We start from the raw sequence: 19,013 nt of genomic DNA on the forward strand, positions 1-19,013 counted from the left end.
CGTTTCAGGATGTCAACAGAGAACGGATCCTAGCCATTTGAAAAATGGTCGAAAGGCACAAATTGCAGTGGTTTTTATCAAGATCTATAGGTACGCCAAATTTTATCCCAATCAGTGCAGTATTTTAGGTAAAAGCGCGGGAAGCGTCAGAAGTAATTAACTTGTCAATATGTTAAGAAAACGAAGGAAAAAATCAAATTATAACTTAGCACCCTTCCAAAGTTATTAAGTTAAGACTGACACGAGTTATTTAAAGTTTTTTAATTATGGAATTGACAGATTTAAAGTATGAAACAGCAACGTCCCTGAGATAATGGGTCAGTAGGTTATAATAATTTTCTCAATTGGCACAATTTTATTTTAAGCCAACCTGAATTTATTTTGTTTGTTCGGTAAATGTTGATTGCATGTGAGCTATCAATGCTGATACCGCACAATTTGCATAATCAGCCTACAGACAAGTTTTATCTCTGATTTACAAAAATTACGACAACGTGTTTAATTTCGGTTTGATCAGTGATAAAAGAATCCTGACCCCGATTTTCCTGCATAAATTAAACAACCAAACACGCTTTTAAAGATCAAGGATGGATAAAACTGAAAATGTAGTTTTATAATTCATGGCAAAAGCTAGAATAAAATAAGCTATAAATAAAAATATCGCCTTGTTTTAATAAATTTATTCTTTAAATATGGTGGATGCGCCGGGCAAATTAATAGACTAAGTAAGTACTTTCTAAAGTTTTTCTTTTAGATAATAAAACGGGTAATTGGGTAATTTCCTCTTTCAATAGGGATAGATTCGCTGTTGATTTAAGTCAAGCAAGCTAAACCAGTTTTTGAAAAGTTGGGACATTAATGAAATTAGCCCTATAAAATAAAATTACCAAGTTCATTTGAAAATGAGTGAAGGCATTCTCTTTTTAAATCCCAGGATTTATTTAGATAACTAAGTTTAGGAAAGTCGTAACAGAAACAAACTTTCCAGTAGAATAAAACTGATAGCCGAGTTTTATCTAACAATTTTCTAACCTGCGAACTAATAGTGTTAGGGCAAAGAAACTTTGTCAATTACGAACATGAAACTTTTAACTTACAAGGAAAATAAAACTTTGGTGTAAATACTATCAGACGCAGAAACGCCCAAACTAACGTTGATTTTAATTGGAACAGCGGCAGTTTTCAGACAAAGATAATTCATTGATACAATAAAATGATAGACGGGTCCTTCCATTTCTCTCATAATGAAGTTAATTGGGTTAGAACCTGAAGTACTCCCCATAATGACACAATAGCTTAATGTACAGAATATTGTATCAAATTTAATTGGGTCATTATCGATTGATTGCAAAAATACGACATCTACATCAGACTAAAATTCAACAAAAGCCTTTATTGGATTTAACGAAATTTTCACGTCTACGGTTCGAAAAAAAAAGCAAATCCGATCCTGCAAAACGTCCTTTAAAAGGACGTCTCCGACTCGTAGATCAATAAGGTTTATCAAGTTTGGCGGAATCCCGAGAGGTGGTACTCTTGTATAACATACCTCGCGCCATCTCTTGATTCGTGCCACCACTTTTTGTTCGGACCACACCTCTTGGCGAAGATATCGCGGCTCTGTACGCTCAAAATCGTCAACATTGCACAGTTCGCCACGTTTGCTTGGTTGCCTACTCGCCGGAGAAAGGGCGGCGAGACGGAACAATTTTCTTAAATATTATATTCAATGTAAAATAATTATTTCTATTCTTAGAGCAAATAGTAAAGTGTTAAATTCTTGATCATTACTGGAATAAAATACAGAATCTGATTTTTGAGAAGCGCATCCACCAATTTTATATCAATTTTCGTAAAAAAAATAATAATCAGTTTACGAGTTTGGCATAAAATTTCATTTTACTGCAGCAGTAACTATATAATTTACTACTGAAGTTTAATTATAAAAACGTTATTGTTGGTAGAATCCTCTTGTTGACTCGTTAAAAAATAGGAGTATAAATTTAAAATGAATTAAAGTAACTGCAACAGTAAAGTTTGAAATTATTTCGATTAGACAGTTTTCTATGTATTTGTTCTTTTTGGCCGATTTCATCAAGCTATTATGAAGCCCAGTGGTCAGTTATTTCAATTGGCAATTGTCCGGGCAGGTTTAGTCATCTATCAGATGTTGCACACATTGATGTAGATTACAGCTTTGTGGGAACAGTCCACAATACTTTTATTGTGTCAAATTTCCGACTAACGTTGACAGATCTTTTGAGTTGATGCTCGCTTCATTTATTTTCTTTATCCCGATTAGTTCAGAGATAGCAAACATTGATTAAAACTGGCAAATGTATTAACTGCCTCGAAAGAGATTCCACTTTTATATTTTTATTTTGCTTTTATCGTAATTTGTGTGCATATGTTTCATAAAGTCAGTTCCAAGGTTTTCGAGATTGAAGACGCTATAAAGAAAGCCTAGACGGAAAAGCTTCTAAGTGGGTCCTAAAAAATTTAATTACCTCACTGTTCATAAACCAGAAAGTGGGTCATTATTTGGTGCAGCTTTATTTATTTTAATTAAGGCTATAAAATTTAGTGACCGATCGAACCGTAAAAGAAATCTTTTAATTTATTCTTCTCGATTGAATTTCTTGTAACATGTGATAAAACTTGCAATAAAAGCGGTTATAGTGCCTGTAAAATATTTATTTTTACTTAGTATTAAGTTTTATGTCTGCTTATTTTTACAACATATTGATACAGTCTCACTATAATCTCTTAAAAGAGAGTTAAAATGTAGTCGACATTTCCTTCCCTTTACAATTTTATTATGCACACACCTTTTACCGCTGTCCAACTTTTATTGCCACTTCCGAGCTTTTTAACGACTATGTGCGATACAATCTTTTGACTTGGTTCCAAAACAAAACCAACTTAAAGCCCAAATTTTTCTTCGATGAGCTTTAACTGCCTCATTATGGCCACTTTGCTGCAATTTCCTTCAAATAATTAATTAAACCATACCGAGTTCCGCTTATTAAAGCAGTCTTTTGTGATTTTAAATTGATTGTTACTGCATGAATGGTTTTCGCATAATCGAAACAAATCAATTTTACGTTTTACGGCGCGAGTTTTCAACGACGCCTCTGAAAAACATGTTAATTTTAGTCAGATCGGGCGTTTAATGGAAGGATAATATTCAGAATTGAAATTCAATGTGGTCTGTAGTTTTGTTTTTACGATGCGTAATGGGAAAGCCGAATGCAAATTAAAATACAGATGGACAAATGGACGGGTAATGAGACGTTTGACATTCTGAATATTTAATTCAACAAAATGAAGGTGCAATGGAAATTTAATGATAATGGATTTGCGTACAAATATTAAAATAATATTTGAGAATCTAACAAAAATTTTAATAAAATGAAGTGACGCATCCACCATTTGTAATATAAATAAATAAAAAGCAAGCTTTAGTAAAACTGTTCTTCGCGTTTTGAGTTACAGCTCAGGATTTAAAGAAAAACGTACTTTAAATTTTTCACTAATAAACAGATGATCAGGTCAGGTCAAAACAAGAGCATAAAAATACTAAAGTTACAAATTTTGATAAAAAAAAAATTAAAATTCTGATTTGTTTTGGTACAAAAAAGTTCTAAAGTTTGTACACTCACTCAGTCCACCAAAAATACAAATTTCTTCAAAATTCATTGCTGTAACATTAAATGTGGGTGAATTACAGGTCGTAATGTAAAATCTAAAAACATCGTTTATTCTTAAAATAAATATTTCTAAAATTTAACTCTGTTGTTGTAACATTTTAAGATGTAACAAGCTTATTAGTAAACAATTTAAAAACTATAAGCACTCCAAGTTTTATTACTATTAAAAATATCAAAATTTTTTATTTTTAGTAAAAAATGTATCTTTCTGTCTTTTGTTGTGTTGGCGCCTGCAATAAAAGTTGGGAAGGTTACTACCCTTAACTTATTTATTTTCTGTACCAAATTTCAACATTTTTGGGCAAAAAAATTTTAAAAATCTTACTTTTTAAGAACACAAAAAGTTTTAAAATTCTATGAAAATAATTATATCTTTGGTGGTGTTGACGCCACTGCGGTAAAATACTGAGGTTTCTATTCTTACGTCATTCATTATTTGTACCAAATTGCAAAATAATGGAGCAACAAAATCAGATTTTAGAAATTTTATTTTTAGGAATACAAAAATTTTTAAAATTCTATAAAAAGTGTTGTTTTGATAAAAAAAATAAAACCTGTATTTTCTTCGGCATTTTCTACACTTTACTAAAATACACATTTCCACAAAATTCATTGTTGTAGTATTAAAATCTCCAGAATTACAGATGGTAAAGCAAAATCTTAAAAAAATGTTTATTCTTAAAAATTAATTTTAAAACTATTTTTTGTTGTAGCATTTTGAAATTTTGCACGCTTAATAGACAGTCTGATTTTTCGAAATTTTATTTTTCTACGGTAAAATTTTAAGATTTTGTATACCCGCTTAGCAAACTAAAAATAGAAATGTCCCCAAAATTTATTCCTGTAGGATTAAAATTGCCAGAATTACGGGCGGCAATGGAAAATGCTTAAAAAAGTTATTGGTTCTTAATATAAACATTTGTAAAATTTGAATCGTTTAGGCAATTTCAAAACTGAAAGTGCTTCAAATCACATTACAATAGATAATAATAATACGATAAAAATACCAAAGTTAAGAATTTTGATAAAAATTGTTGAAAATTTTGGGTTGATTTGTCGGAAAAAAAATCTAAAATCTGTGCTTTCCAAGATAAAATTTTAAGATTTTGTACACTCACTGAGGACACTCAAAATAAAAATTTCCTTAAAATTCAGAATTAATAAATCATAAAAATTGCCAAAATTACAGCTTAAAATGTGAAATCTTAAAAAAAATGTTTATTCTAAATTATGAAAATTTCCAAGATTTGACTCTTTTGTTGTACCATTTTGAGACTTGGCACGTTTATGAGACTATTTAAATACTGTAGGCACTCCAAAATTCATTACAATAACCAAAGTTATAATTTCTGATAAAAAAAATTAGGTTGTTTTGGTAGAAAAAAAATCTAAAATCTGTGTTTTGTACGGCAAAATTTTAAAATTTTGTAAACTCATTTGGTAAACTAAAAATAGAAAGAATTTTTTCACAATTCATTTCTGTAGCATTAAAATTGTTAGAATTGCTACAAACACAAATAAAAAATCTTATACAATTTCTAAAATGTAGCTAAGAAATCTGAGAATTGTTCAAATTCTGAAGTCTATTCTTGGAAAGCTTTATATTTTTCGACTTTTCCTTTCTTTGTTTCAAGTCCCTACTAACGACAAATAATCCAAAAAATGCATTTCCAAATAATGGTCTTAAATGCTCGATTTATCAATGTTTGTTTAGATTTTTGAATAAATGTCGTTTTATCATCAAAACCAGATTTCTGATATCTTAAATTTAAAAAACCCACTCCTGTTTTCTCTCCATTTCAAATTTTTTATTTTAACTAGTGAAGACCGAGGCAGTAAAAAGCAAAAACCCATATAATATATTACCCCGGTATCACGTACTACATAAAATCCAATTATCACACAATAACAACACATAGTTTAATTGCTAATGAATCAATTAATAAAATCACTGAAATAATTCGCAATTAAATGAATAAAATTAACTGTGAGCGATTTATTCAGTGCTCCGGAAATTTATTGTTAAAAAATCTTCATTTTTCTTGCCATCAAAACCGCTGACTTTTCAAGAATCCGTCATTAAGGATGAACATTTCTATTAAGGAACTAATTTACGATTTGAACCATTGCCAACACTCCAATATATTATCCTGAAACTGAACTTAGTACACGTCCCCGTTAGATTTTCCCATTTCTAATTAAACTCGACTATCCACTGAGTTTAAATATGAATTGATAAGGAACGGAAATTCCCGGATCTGGGTGGAATTTCTTTCGACCTCTTGGAATGAAGAAAACGTGATTGCTAAGCACGCTCTAATAAAACATTTATGAAGTTTGCGGAACTGGCTGAAAAGTGTTTTTAACAGTGGAAAAATTGCCGCTTAAATATCACATGGGTGTGTATTCTTTTACTTTATTATGAGCATCAATCTTGGCGCTGACATTTTAATTTTGTCCTTTATCATACGGGAAATTACTTTTAAACATTGAAACAATATTTTCTAATGAAGCGACACCGAGCTTTATTATTTTTGTGTAAATTAATCAGAAGCTCCAGACAAACAGTAACATTTAACAATGCAAGAAATGCGCCGCTGCATTTCACCGACTACAACTTCCTCTTTGTTAAGTTACATTATTTTGTAAGGTTTCATTATCCTCGTGATCCCATAATGCGTTCTTAATCGCAATTTTCCGTATATTTTGGCTAGCGCTCTTATTCTGCAGCGGAAACTGGAGGCGGAAGCTCGCTTTTATCGGAGATTTGTGTGCAAATGTTGACCGAATCTGTGTAACAAATAAAGCTATGAATACAATTACGGGGTTAATTAATTTCGGGCGAACACGCAGGTAGCCCGTTATTCAAAAAGCTCACATTAATACCCTCCATCGTATAAAAAGCACGCCACAAGAAGTAGCAACTTCTTATTTTCAAATGATCTCGCCGCTCCTCTTCTGCATCCAGTGGCGAATCGAGTGATAAATTCAATTACCGAATTCCCGAGCACGCTTCTTGATTCTTAATCAAAGCAACTTGTCGTTGATTCTATTAAATTTAGAGTATTTTTAAGAGGCGGCGTTCCGCTGATTGAATCTTCGAACAGACGATGGAAAATACATATTTTTAAAACGCTTTGAATAATTGTGGGTCTTAACGCGGCTTTTCAACAAGACAATGGATGGAAAAGCGCACTAGCTGGAATGCAGATACTTGCCATTTGTCTAGACAATAAAAAAGTTGTTACCGAGAGAACAGAATAAAAGAAACGAATAATAAAGTTGTTTGGGTTCCAAAGACGACGCAGATCGACATTTCAAGGTAACCTCGACACGAATTATCTTCGAATCAATAAAATGATAGCCTGCATAAAAAGTTGGTAAAATAAACAGCGTGGGAGCAATTTTGCAACTCTTCTATTCAACTGCAAATTGGTGGATGCGCCACATATTTATAAATTTATTATTTTATAGATTGAATTAGTGAACGGGTAGGTCTCATTTTCCATAAAATCAGTCCCAAGCGATTGGTTTCGTAATTTATGAATATCGAAGGCTAAGTAAATCGTCGTAATTCTTTCTTTCGGGTCCCAAAACGCGTGCATCAGGGTGATGACCCAGGATGGGAGCGGTGTTAATGTGGTAGTGTATCATTAGTAGACCGCTCTTTGTCTGGTGGTGGCGCCGGCGCCGCGACGCTCTACCACGCCCCATTTGGGCCATTCACCGCCAACTTCGATACGGTTACGGCCGGTAATGCACTTTATATGTAGTCCAGATCTGTTATCTCAGCCTTGGCTAATGATGCCTTTTATGTTTTATATTAGCAAAAGCTGTCGATCCGAGACGAGCTTAACGAAAACCGAACGCTTTTATTACCACAACAACTGTTTGTTCTTTATAGTTTGTTTTTCCGATACGTCTTGTTAAGAGACGCCTTTTCATTCCTGATTGCCGGCGACGCCTTTCGTTTTTATGTAAATATTTTCTTAAAAGATTGCAGTGAAAAACATGTAAATTCGATGCTGGCGAAAAGAATTTGTTTAGAGCCAAATTTTCCAGGGAAATAAATAAATATTGGAGAAACATCGAGAGGAAGATCTCGCTTCGATCACCTGGAAACTTCAAGGATTGTTGACATAACTCCGAACGGAAGTTTCTGCTCAAGTTAAAATTCTCCTTCGCTATAATTAAAAATAAACTAAAAAATAACAACAGCTCTTGTTTTTCTAACTTGAAGATGACCCACATTTTCCCAGTGAAACTCTTTCAGTGCATAATTTTAAACTTGCATCCATTTTAAAGGTCAATAAATTTTTATTGGAACGCGACCAATTTCATAACCTTGTAACTTTAAAGCAACATTTATTGTCTGCCATCTTTCTTTGACCCACATACCTAGAAACTACAATAACACTGCCACTACTACGAGTTTTATCTATGTTTGAACGTCCTAATTCTAATCCGTTTTAAAATGAAAGTTGCGCCAGGTCTTTTAATTTAAGATTCGATAAAAAAATCCTCTTCTTCATCATGTAAATATATAAATTTGTGTTTACTCCACTTTAAAATCTCCCCCGAATTAAAGAAATGAATAATTCATTTCTCTTCAAAAAAATATTCTTTTAGTATCAAATCCGCGAATTAGAAGTCAATCAATTATTCAATCGAAAGACAATCGCCCCTCGCGACCTGTCAATTTTTCCATTACCAAAGCAATCCGTCACTGTCAATACACAATGGCCTTTAAAGAAAACTCAAGTTTTAAAGACGAAGTGCAGCATCAGATGAGACGACGAGAATCCACTTCGGAAGAAGATAAGTTCAAGAAGATGATAGATCATATAATAATAGCCATATTTAAAAACGCGTTAAGATATTCCAAGAGGCTCGCAACCTGCCCTCTCTTTCAACAACATGACGCTCTCACAAAACCGGAATAATGAATAAAAATGCAAAAATCACCATATCATTATAACCTCGTTTACATTCCATGTTTTTCTAATTTAGTTTGACGACGCGACTTAAACTCGTTACTCAACACCTGACTAGTTTGAGTTAAGCTCATTATGAAGCTTTAACTACCATTTTTATGAACGCAGCGCTTTAAGCTCTTGTTTGCGGGTAGCAACTTATTTCAAAGAAATAAAGCGAGTTGTTGGAAAACAGCAAATCCTGATATACACGTTTATTTCTCACTAACAATTCCATTCTTGGTACGAGCACAAGATTTACTTTTATCAAAAATTTATTAAAAGTAAACTTTCTCATCAAAAATACGCTAACGATCTCGTTATAGCAACTCGATGTTATAAAACTCCTAAATACACGAACATAAAGAGTTAAGGTAATTCCTTGTAGAAAACTTTTAGAGTTCTTAAGGGTTGTTACAAGTCAGCCACAGAAAGGTAAACGAGAAGTAAAGTTGTATTAGAAGATCTCATCGATAATATAAAATAAAGATTGCTTTAGTAAATCCAACCGACAATATTTTGAGTGTTTGGTGATGCAAAAATAATTTTTGTGTAGGTGCGATTTTTTTCGTTAGACTGAAAGTGGTCTAAAACAGAAGCCGAACCTCTCGGCAATGTATAAAAATGAGATTTCCGTTTAAGTGGATCGTTAGGATCCCATTTGGTAAACAATCAATGTAGATTTGTCCCGGCGCCTCCACCATTTTTGTCGCCCATGTTTTCATTCCATAATCCTTTTAAAATTTGCGGATTATTAGGCTTCTAGCTTGTTCGACAGTAATTCGTTAAGCTCGTATTTGGAAAGTGGCAAAATGTATCAGCACGCGTCCACAAGCGACATAACGCACTGGTACTAAACGCGAATGAATCTTCTTCGTTCGGGCGATGGCAGGCGCGGAATCGGCCTTTTATCCCCGCATTTAAATTTAGATTGGCCGGGCCTGATTTGCGGCGGAAGCCGTAGAGGTCGCTGCATTAGTGCTGAAACAGAAGGCGACCAGCGGGCCAATCCTGGACTAAGCCGGGGTGATTTGTCGCATAATTTGAACGCTGGCTTTGTAATGCTCCACGAGCACGAACTGAACACGGCTAAATTGCAACAATCTCCCAGAGCTTTGAATAATGCAGGAGTCGGCGGCCCGACCGATGGAGGCGCGCCGCAACGCGATATCGATACTTTCATCTTACTTGCTTTTATTACGGGGCCTCTGTATGTGTTTACTGGCATCCGCACGATGGAAACTAATATATTCGGAGGATAACGTCGGATTCCGAAAACGCTTACATTGTCTAACGCTGTGACGATGCACTAAACTCGAGATCACGAAAAATGTCACATTTCGATAGCTCACACTCCAAAGATCTTTTTCAATTTATCTCGCAAACAATTTTCTAAAATTTATCTCAAACTAAATCAAATATTTAAACCCACCTATTCCCTTCACATAATTGAGAAAAAAATTAAAATCGGTTGGTAGCAGTAAAACCAATGTCAAAACAACGAAGCTACCAACACGTTGACAAAAACTGAGTAACTGGCTATGTAAAATGTGATCAGTAGAGTTCATTCTTTAGTTTCTTGGTCAATTTTTTGTAACAGACAATATTTCACCCTCTCAAGCCGAGATCTCATCTGATGTCGGCACATTGCAAGGTGGTCGCAGACAAATTGATATGACAGCAGAGTCAGCGACGTCGAAAAGCATCATAAGCTGTCTTTAGAAACTCTTTGAAACGTGGCAAATGCCATCAAAAACCACTTGAAACACATCCCTTCGATAACTAAATAGTATAGTTCGTCTTCCTCCGCAATATTTAATTCAATTACATCGATGTTTTTCTTTTTATTTTTATTATGTTTTTCTTGAAATGAAACAGGAGCTATTCCTTCGAGTATTTTCGTTTAGTAAATTAAATTTGTTGCAGAAACGAAAGAAGTGTAGTCGCGGTATATGCAGCCAATAATTTGCGTCTAGGCTGTCATTGCTTCTACAGAGTAGCGCACGATATTTGCAATTTCCCTAGCGAATATCTGGGGTTGTTAGGTATATTTCTTGGCAGTTTGTCAACGTTTCTTGGAAGCTACTCCTAGGGGAGATAAGTGTGCCGCCGTATAACAATGCTGGAGAGTGCTAAAACGATCGTTTGATCTGTGCGGTGTTGGCGTAAGAGCACCAAAATCAGTCAATTATAATTCATGAGGTGGGACCTTTCTTTACGTGGAACCTAACTACTTATCTGATGCAATTTCCTTCCTTTGACACTTGACGAAATAATAACACAAGGTGGAGCTTACAATATAAAATTTTGAGTCCAGCGCATCAACTTTTTTCACTTTAATTAGTCCTCATATTTTGAAAATACTGCACCGCTTGGGATAAATTTTAGCGCTCTTATATTGCATAACTTACCATATCGTCAGAGTCGGGGACAAGGGCGGGAGGTAAACGACAGGCCCAAACCTCCGAATTCACCTGAAAAAAAAAACTTTCTAAATTCCAATCACAGAACATGTCCACCCGCTTCTCCCATTTATATATCTTTAACGTAAAACTGACGAGAATTATATCGACAGCAAATGTCGTTCCTAATAAAATATTTCCGCATTTCATCAAGATATTTCACCTCCCTTTTACGCTATCGTGGCTAGAGTTTTCACACTCATGACATTATCTGACAAGCTTCAAATAAAACAGCACAGACGAGGTGAAAACGCTTTTTTGTGTGTTTCTAAATCTCGTGTGAAAAGTTTGATTCAATAAGCTGATTATGTTGTTGCACGTAACTTTTTTAATTTCCACACGTGGAAATCAACGATGCGTTCTAATGTGAAACTATTGTAATGGAGATAAAGTTGTTGAATATTTTGTGCCATCTGATATCTGCATTGTACTTTTGTTATGGAAATTTATTATTAATATGCTTTTGTTGGTATGCATGCGAATTTTTGGTGATGCTGCGTTTCTTATTGTTGCTTATAAAATTTATAAATATTTCACATTTCGATCAAAATAGGGGATTTTATAGTAAAAGTTGGAATTTCCGTGAAGGGGTGGCTTGAACTGTGTAAGATGACAAGTGACTGACTGAAAAGCCGTAAGCTGAAAGTCCAGGAAATAAAGTATTTTGTGTTTAGTTCGACAGATTAAAACCCTCGGAGAGCCACAAATGCCCGAAAATATTTGAGGACAGAAAAAGCAAAATTAAATGCCGTTCAAAATCTCCAGTAATCCACGTAAATTAATTATATTTCTTATAATGTCACTGGTGATTGACTATCCCATTATTGTTTACATTCTCCAGCTTTGAGTTAGTGGTTTCGTCAGAGTTCAGAAACTGATTTGTTAACTGTCAATCTCACGCAGCGTTGCCGAGCCGTTCTTTAGTTTGAGCCCTAGCATTTTCTCCATCATCTACCTATCTAATCCAGTAATTTTCTAGATGCAAATTTCTCCCCATGCATAGATTCATGAGAAAGATTCAACGCACGTCCAAAACTAGAAACAAATTTGTTATTGAAATGCAGCCAAATATCCGAGGTGCGGAGCGTCAGTTGCAGTCCTTCGATAATGAGAAGGATCAGCCCAAGAGCGACCGTAAGAAGGGCGGCGGCGGCGGCAGCCTATTGATCCGCCCCCACCCTCCCCTCGCCCATAGAACAGCTGTTTGACTACCCCATCACTTTATTAACTATTTACTCTGCTTACTCTACAGTCTAACAGCACCTCTACAACGCCGATACATAATCTCGTAACTCATCCCAACCCATCTGCCCCATTTACTCTTTACCAGCCTAATTACTTCCATAGCCAACTCGCCATCGCGCAAATTAGAACACGTAATTATGTTTCATAAGACCCAACTGAAATTTAAAGTAAATACCGCCGGAGACAATTTCTTCGCTGATGGCGGATGGAAGACTTGTTTAAATTACCAACAATGATTTTTAAACACACCTAATTAGGCACAGCACGGAAGCTCCGCAGGAAGGAGAAAAAACGACACTGTCTCTCTGAATTTTATTTCAACTTCAGTTCCTGGCCAAATCCTGTTAATTCGATCCGCTTCACTAAATTTAGAGACAACCACTTTTCAATCGGGTTCAAGGCGACGACAACACGACCCACAGGGAAAAGAACCAAATTACAATAACTAAATTTTTCTCATATTTTGTTGCAGCATTCACCGATCTAAACCTTGCTTACTAACCCAGATATTCAAGAAAGGGTAAAGCATGTGAAAATGACTGAGGTAGGGTCGGTTGAAGGGAAGGAATGTGATAAAGTGTCTGTCACACGGTTGATTCTTCGGCCAATTTAAAAGCAAACCGTTAGCGAAAATGTTTAACTTTGAGATAAATTCAGTTCTCAAAACATTCAGCTTAAATCATTTGTCAAGAAAATCCCATTTTATCCCAAAGTTTTTTTCGGAGCCCAAGCATTCTAGTTTCCTTTAGTTTGCGTTTATGAGCGCAAACTTGAACGTGAAGAGAATGCATAATTATGGCGAAAGATATCACAGTCATTACGAATTTTCTTTTCTTTAAGAAAATGTGCAATAAATTCGTGAAATTTATTTAAATCCCTCAAAGGTTATTCTAGAAAAATCCTTACCTTTTTTAAAACTTTTTCGTATTCTTTCGATTCCTCAAATCTCTCAAGTATCTCTCATTTAGATACTATAAATCGTCAGATTAGTTCTTTAAATCCTTTCTGATTTAACATTCTTTAAACTTGTATTTAAATCCTTTGAATTTTTGAATGCCTTGACTTATTTATTTATACAATTTCTTTATAAGTACATTTTTGACTTTTTGTGATTCTTATAATTTGAACATCGTAAACTTGAAAAGCAAATTTGATTTTCTTTTAATTAGATACTCATTAATAGTAGATTACATACCGAGGCGGGAAGTTCATGATTCCTCTCGAGAGAAAAAGTTTGTCACGGAGGCGTCAGCCGAGAGAGACAGGAATTGAACTTCTACCGAGGTTTGTATACTATTTTATTCACAATCATATTAAAAAAAATAATAAAGAAAGTGAAAAGTCCAATATTGTTAAACGTTGTTTTTTTGCTTCCAAAAACTGTTACCAAATTACTTTCGCCCATGCTCTACATTGGAAATGACTCATCTGGAGTGGATATATCTACTCTTCATTTATTTTGAATACCGCATTTCAAGGTCATAATTTGTAAAAATTGTGGAGCTCTACGGCAAATTTGAGAGGATTTGTGTATTGAATTGAATCACAAACGGGTCTTTTAGTGTTCAAGTACTCGTTTATGTTCAATCTAATGCATAAAACTTTTCAAATTTGCCGTAGAGCTCTACAATTTTCACAAATTATGATCTTGAAATGCGGTATTCAAAATAAATAAGGTATAGACAACCACTTTTTCATACGGCATCAAGAGAATACTCCTCATTTATTTTGAATACCGCATTTCAAGGTCACAATTTGTGACAGTTGTAGAGCTTTACGACAAATTTAAGAGGATTTATGTATTGAAAACAATCACGAACAGGTCTTTGGGTGTTCCAGTACTCGTTTATGTTCAATTCAATGGATAAATCTTCTCAAATTTGCCGTAGAGCTCCACAATTTTCACAAATTATGACCTTGAAATGCGGTATTCAAAATAAATGAGGAGTAAGTAAAGTCCGTTTTTTTTTTTAAACCACCAACATTGTAATCTTAGAATCTTAGTTAGAAAATGAAAAATTGTTGACTGATTGTGAATAAACAGATTTTTTTAGCTAATCGTTTTAGAAAAAATCCGCTCTGTGGGTAAAAAAAGTGAATTATATAAAGTGAGCAAGTTGTTAAAAAATCGGGAGAAATAATTAAATAATACAGTAAGTAAATTTAATTCTCGGGAGTTGAACAACGATCTATTATATTGCTTGATAAATAGAGATAGCTACTGAATTCTGATTGTTGATTTAACTGTAGCGCTCTAATTGGTTCAAATATCAATATAATTACATCGGCTCTTCCTTCTCGTAATACTGGAACGATTTCAGCAGTTAAACAGTAGGAACCAAAAGTATTCTCAATGGCAATACGTTAAAAAGAAAATGACCAAATAAGCCATTACTCAAACTTGAAATCTTTTTAAAGCGCCTAACGTCTTCGAAACACTCCATATAACAGCTTTAACTCCATCAATCATTTTAATTTGTTTGTTGTTGTGTTATTGAGTGCTGACGTCGAAAAATCTCGTCATAAATCTTAAACGCGAATCAACATAATTCAGAAAGTTTTAATTGACTCACCTATAATGAATTGTAAAAGTTTTTGATTTGATTGTAACATGCTCTTAAATTTGAAATCCCAAGTTTCAATCTATCTAAAGCACTTGATGTTGATCCCTGTAATAATTTTCTTTTATTTATTTATTCCTCAACGAACCAACAATTTAAAATCTGACGGATGAGACGATCCATCATTTCAAATTTAATTCTGTTTCGTATTTTCAAGAAACAAAGCAGCAAAAGTCACAGTAAATGGAAGTTGTGGGGTTGCATGCATTCAACTAATATAACATACGGACCTGTTTAACAATAGATCTTCAGTTTAGAAACGCACCAACTTTAGGTAATTAACGAAACTAAAATCAAACTTTGCATTTTGATAAATCTGTCCCTTTCTGCAACTGAAACGAATCAACGCCCAGACCAAGAGTAACGCATTTACCACTCTCGCAGATTTATTGCAGGAATAAACTACGTGACCCTACTTAAAATAGCTTATATCCAATTTATATAATGTGCCAACACTTATATGAAGATTAGAAGACCTTGGAGGGTAAATAATCCTTTTAACTTTAATAGTGACGAAATCTATTTTCCTGGGAAAGGACACTTCCTTTTACCAACGCTGGATTTAATTTTACACAATTTTATGATTCGTATTCTTGCAGTCACCCCATTCGTCTAAGTAGTTCAATTCATATTTTTTCCACCAAAAAGATATCCAACCGCAGCTTCAATGGCGTTCAATTCTCAATTGTTAAACTGCGGCTTTGTTGCAGCGCAGTCAAAAGATGGAAAGATTTATAGACGTAATTATGCCGCAACGAAAATGAAAGATTGAAGTTTCAAATAAAACTAGATAAAAGTTGTAATTGGAAATAGATCCAAAACTCGTTTAGAGCGGTTTAATTATTCTTTGGACAAAATCCGAAACGAATATTTCATTACCTGTCTATATTTCAACAGGATCTAGAGAGATTTTCAATGAAATTCGTTTTAGGACAAATATCAATTCCACATTATCATCTAGAAAATTAAAAATTGTCTTTTTTTATTTATTTATCATTGTCTACATTTTAAAGTTTACTCTTTCTCCAAACATTCGTCATAATATCCAGGATCGTACTTGAACGCCACGTCCACCGGGTGCCCCATTTTTCCCTGCAAATCCTTGGCAAACGCTTCCATTACTTTACACTTCGCAGGATTTAACATGATGGTCAGCGTCTGTAAATTGGGCATATATTTTACGATTTTTTCGGCATCAAACTGCACAATGCGGTTCTGTGTCAAATATAACGACTTTAAAGACCCCAATCCTTCAAATTCGTCCCATTTCAAACTTGTTAAATTACCATTTGTTAAAGATAAAGTAACCAGTTTTGGCACATTTCTAAGCAACTTCTTCGGTAAACGTGTTAACTGATGAACGTCAATACTTAATTCTTCAAGATGGGGGAAATTTTCGAAGACATCATCGTCGATCTCTTCCATGAATGTCCCAAACAACGATAAATGAGTCAAAGATTTCAGATTCTTCAAAAACTTCCTTTTCAAATGACCAATTCTGTGATTCCTCAAAATCAACTTCTTGAGCTGGGGCAGGTTTTCAAAGGTGTCGTCAGCTAGCTTCGTGGTGATTTCGTAGTTTAAAATAAGAGCGAATTCTTCAAGATTTTCACAATTTCTGAAAACTTCTTTATTGAAAGGAACAATATTATCGTTTCCGGCAAAATCGATTTCAAATTGGCGGAGAGAAGACGATGAACAAATGGCACCTTCTTTGATTTCTGTTATCTGGTTGCGCGCAATGACGAGAGATTTTACGTTGTTAAATTTTGAGAAAGTTTCAGGGTAAATGGTCCCTTTCATATCGACGATTTTTAGTATGGTAAAATTTGATGGTATTTCGATGGGTTGTCCGCTAACAGGCGCGATATTAGAAATTTCAGAAAAGTCGGCGATTTCCAGACCCCAGAAAGAGCATTCAGTTGCGGATATTAGGAAAATGGTTCCGAAATAAAGTATCAAGTTCATCTAGAAGCAAAATTAAGACTTAACGCTCGGATAAATTATTGTTTTTACTAACCTTGCTTCGAGTCTGGCAACTAAGAACTAACTCTAAAACTTAGAAACGGTGATATTATAAGTAGATTTAAAAGGCATTATTTTTCTATTTGGAAATGTTGAACACCTTGAAGTTATTACAAGAGAAAACAAATAAATTTAGCTTCGATAACGAAGATAAAAGAAAGAAATATTATTTGGCTTGAACGCGATTCCTAATACAGAGTGATCAATTTATTTATTTAGTAGGCTGTTACTTTGTAAACTTCTTGATATCTGTCATTCTCTAACATTTGACATTTAAACGTCAAATTCAGGCACGTTCTCTAACTAGATGAATATTTTATAACCACTCTGTAAATTTTTTAATATTGTTTTTATACAAGGTGTTTATAAATGTTTCTAGCATCAAGAGTGGCTCTGGAATTCCTGTCGGGCACTACTTTGCCGCTTTGTTTTCATTGTGAATATAACTATTTTGAAAATTATTTATAATGTTACTTACGTCAACGAAGTTTCTGTTTTGGTTTTGTGTCAAAATTTTTGATTTTTAGGTTTCAAAACACAACTAGAACAGTTTTCTTCTCAAAACTCACTTTGCTCTATGATTACACTTCTAATGTCAGTTGAAAAATCTAAACCCACATTTATAAGGAGCGGCAAATTTCTTTGACATTTCATAGCCACCCTTGATGCTAGAAACATTTATAAACACCTTGTATAAAGGCATTAATAATGTGATTTTGAAACTCAACAGCAAGAACTAAATAATTAAATACAATGGTAAAAATCAAAACTGATTAAATAGTTGGCCCGGCGCCTCCACCATTTTAAAAAGACATTTATTATCAAACAGATTAGACTGAACTTTAAGCTTAACGAAATCAAATTTAGAATACTTTAAACACATTTTTTTGCCAATACTTTTACTTCGAAATATGCGAACACAAGAGACGTAAATTCCAGATGTCAAAAAGTTTGTTAAAAAGGAAAAAATGTCTTTATGGAACGAAAGTTTCCTTTGTTTGATTCAAAGTGTCCACGAGTTGTCTGTCGTCTCGACATAAGTTCATGGTAAAAATTTCTTTTAAAATGTTGAAGGTGTAGTCTTTGACTTTTTACTTTGTCGAAACATTACATAACACGTTTTCGATGTATTAAAGCAACAATGATGAAGGAAAAATACCATTTATTTTCACGAAAGCTTCTGCAGTGTTTAATTAAAGTCTGCAGATATAGAAAGAAGACAGCACAAAAGACTAATAATACAAAATATTGATAGTTGAATGCAGACTGGTGTTAATAAATAAATCGTAAAAAAGCCACGTCAACAACAAAAAACAGCAATCATCAAGTTCAACAAGATAGAATCTCATAACAGAAATGAATAATTTGTGTTGACGAATGGATTTTACAACAAACGAGCGACCGTTGTCAACAATAAATTGACGCCAACAACAAAATAATTGTGTCTCAGGTCAGTCAGTACCCGATTAGAAACCACGCCCCTTATCTTAACGCAACTTAGTGCATTTCTCCCTGTTTTCTCCTGAAAACTAGCGTTATCAGAGAGCAAAGACAGCCTCCTTGGTTGTTTCTAAGACACGGACGCGCCCCATCTCGGCCCCCTTTCGGCCAACACCCCTCAACCACCGAGAGCCGGTAGAGCGTCTCGACGCCTATCCCACAGAGAGGAAGTTTATCCAAGAGACCTACCCTTGTGGACCGAAACGAGGGAAAGCCGCGGCTCCAGCGGCAGCCATCTTATCCAGCAGCAGCACTCGTAACTTGGGGCAGCACAGCGGCTACGGTGATGTCTCGCGCGGTAATCTCTAGTCACAAACAACGGTGCACTCATCACACACTGGCACGCGGCGGCACGGAGACGGTAGACGTCAGGACACCCGACGGGTGACGGCCCGCCCCGCCCAGTCTCGTGACATCGCTAGACGGCCGCCCGCTCTCGCCCGACATGCAGCCGTCCCAACGCGCGCCGACGGAATG

At 34.7% G+C, this 19,013-nt stretch overlaps 1 protein-coding gene across 5 annotated transcripts in view; it reads right to left on the reverse strand.

Annotated features, from left to right (window-relative positions):
• Positions 1-18,754, reverse strand: part of LOC148173524 (cubilin) — a 35,570-nt gene extending 16,816 nt beyond the window's left edge. For 4 of the 5 annotated variants that reach the window (XM_088040287.1, XM_088040285.1, XM_088040288.1 and 1 more), the window contains exons 1-2: positions 18,726-18,754; positions 11,095-11,157 (exon numbers count right to left, since the gene is read on the reverse strand). The gene's annotated coding sequence lies outside the window, so the exon portion shown is untranslated. Of the gene's footprint in view, positions 1-11,094; positions 11,158-15,241; positions 15,387-18,725 lie in introns of those variants that run through there. The other variant, XM_088040286.1, reaches the window with a different exon arrangement.
• Positions 18,755-19,013: the final 259 nt, after the last annotated feature.

This window comes from Gnatocerus cornutus, chromosome 6 (assembly GCF_029298725.1).
Source record: "Gnatocerus cornutus isolate USDA-ARS CGAHR chromosome 6, icGnaCorn1.1, whole genome shotgun sequence".
NCBI classification, from domain to species: domain Eukaryota; kingdom Metazoa; phylum Arthropoda; class Insecta; order Coleoptera; family Tenebrionidae; genus Gnatocerus; species Gnatocerus cornutus.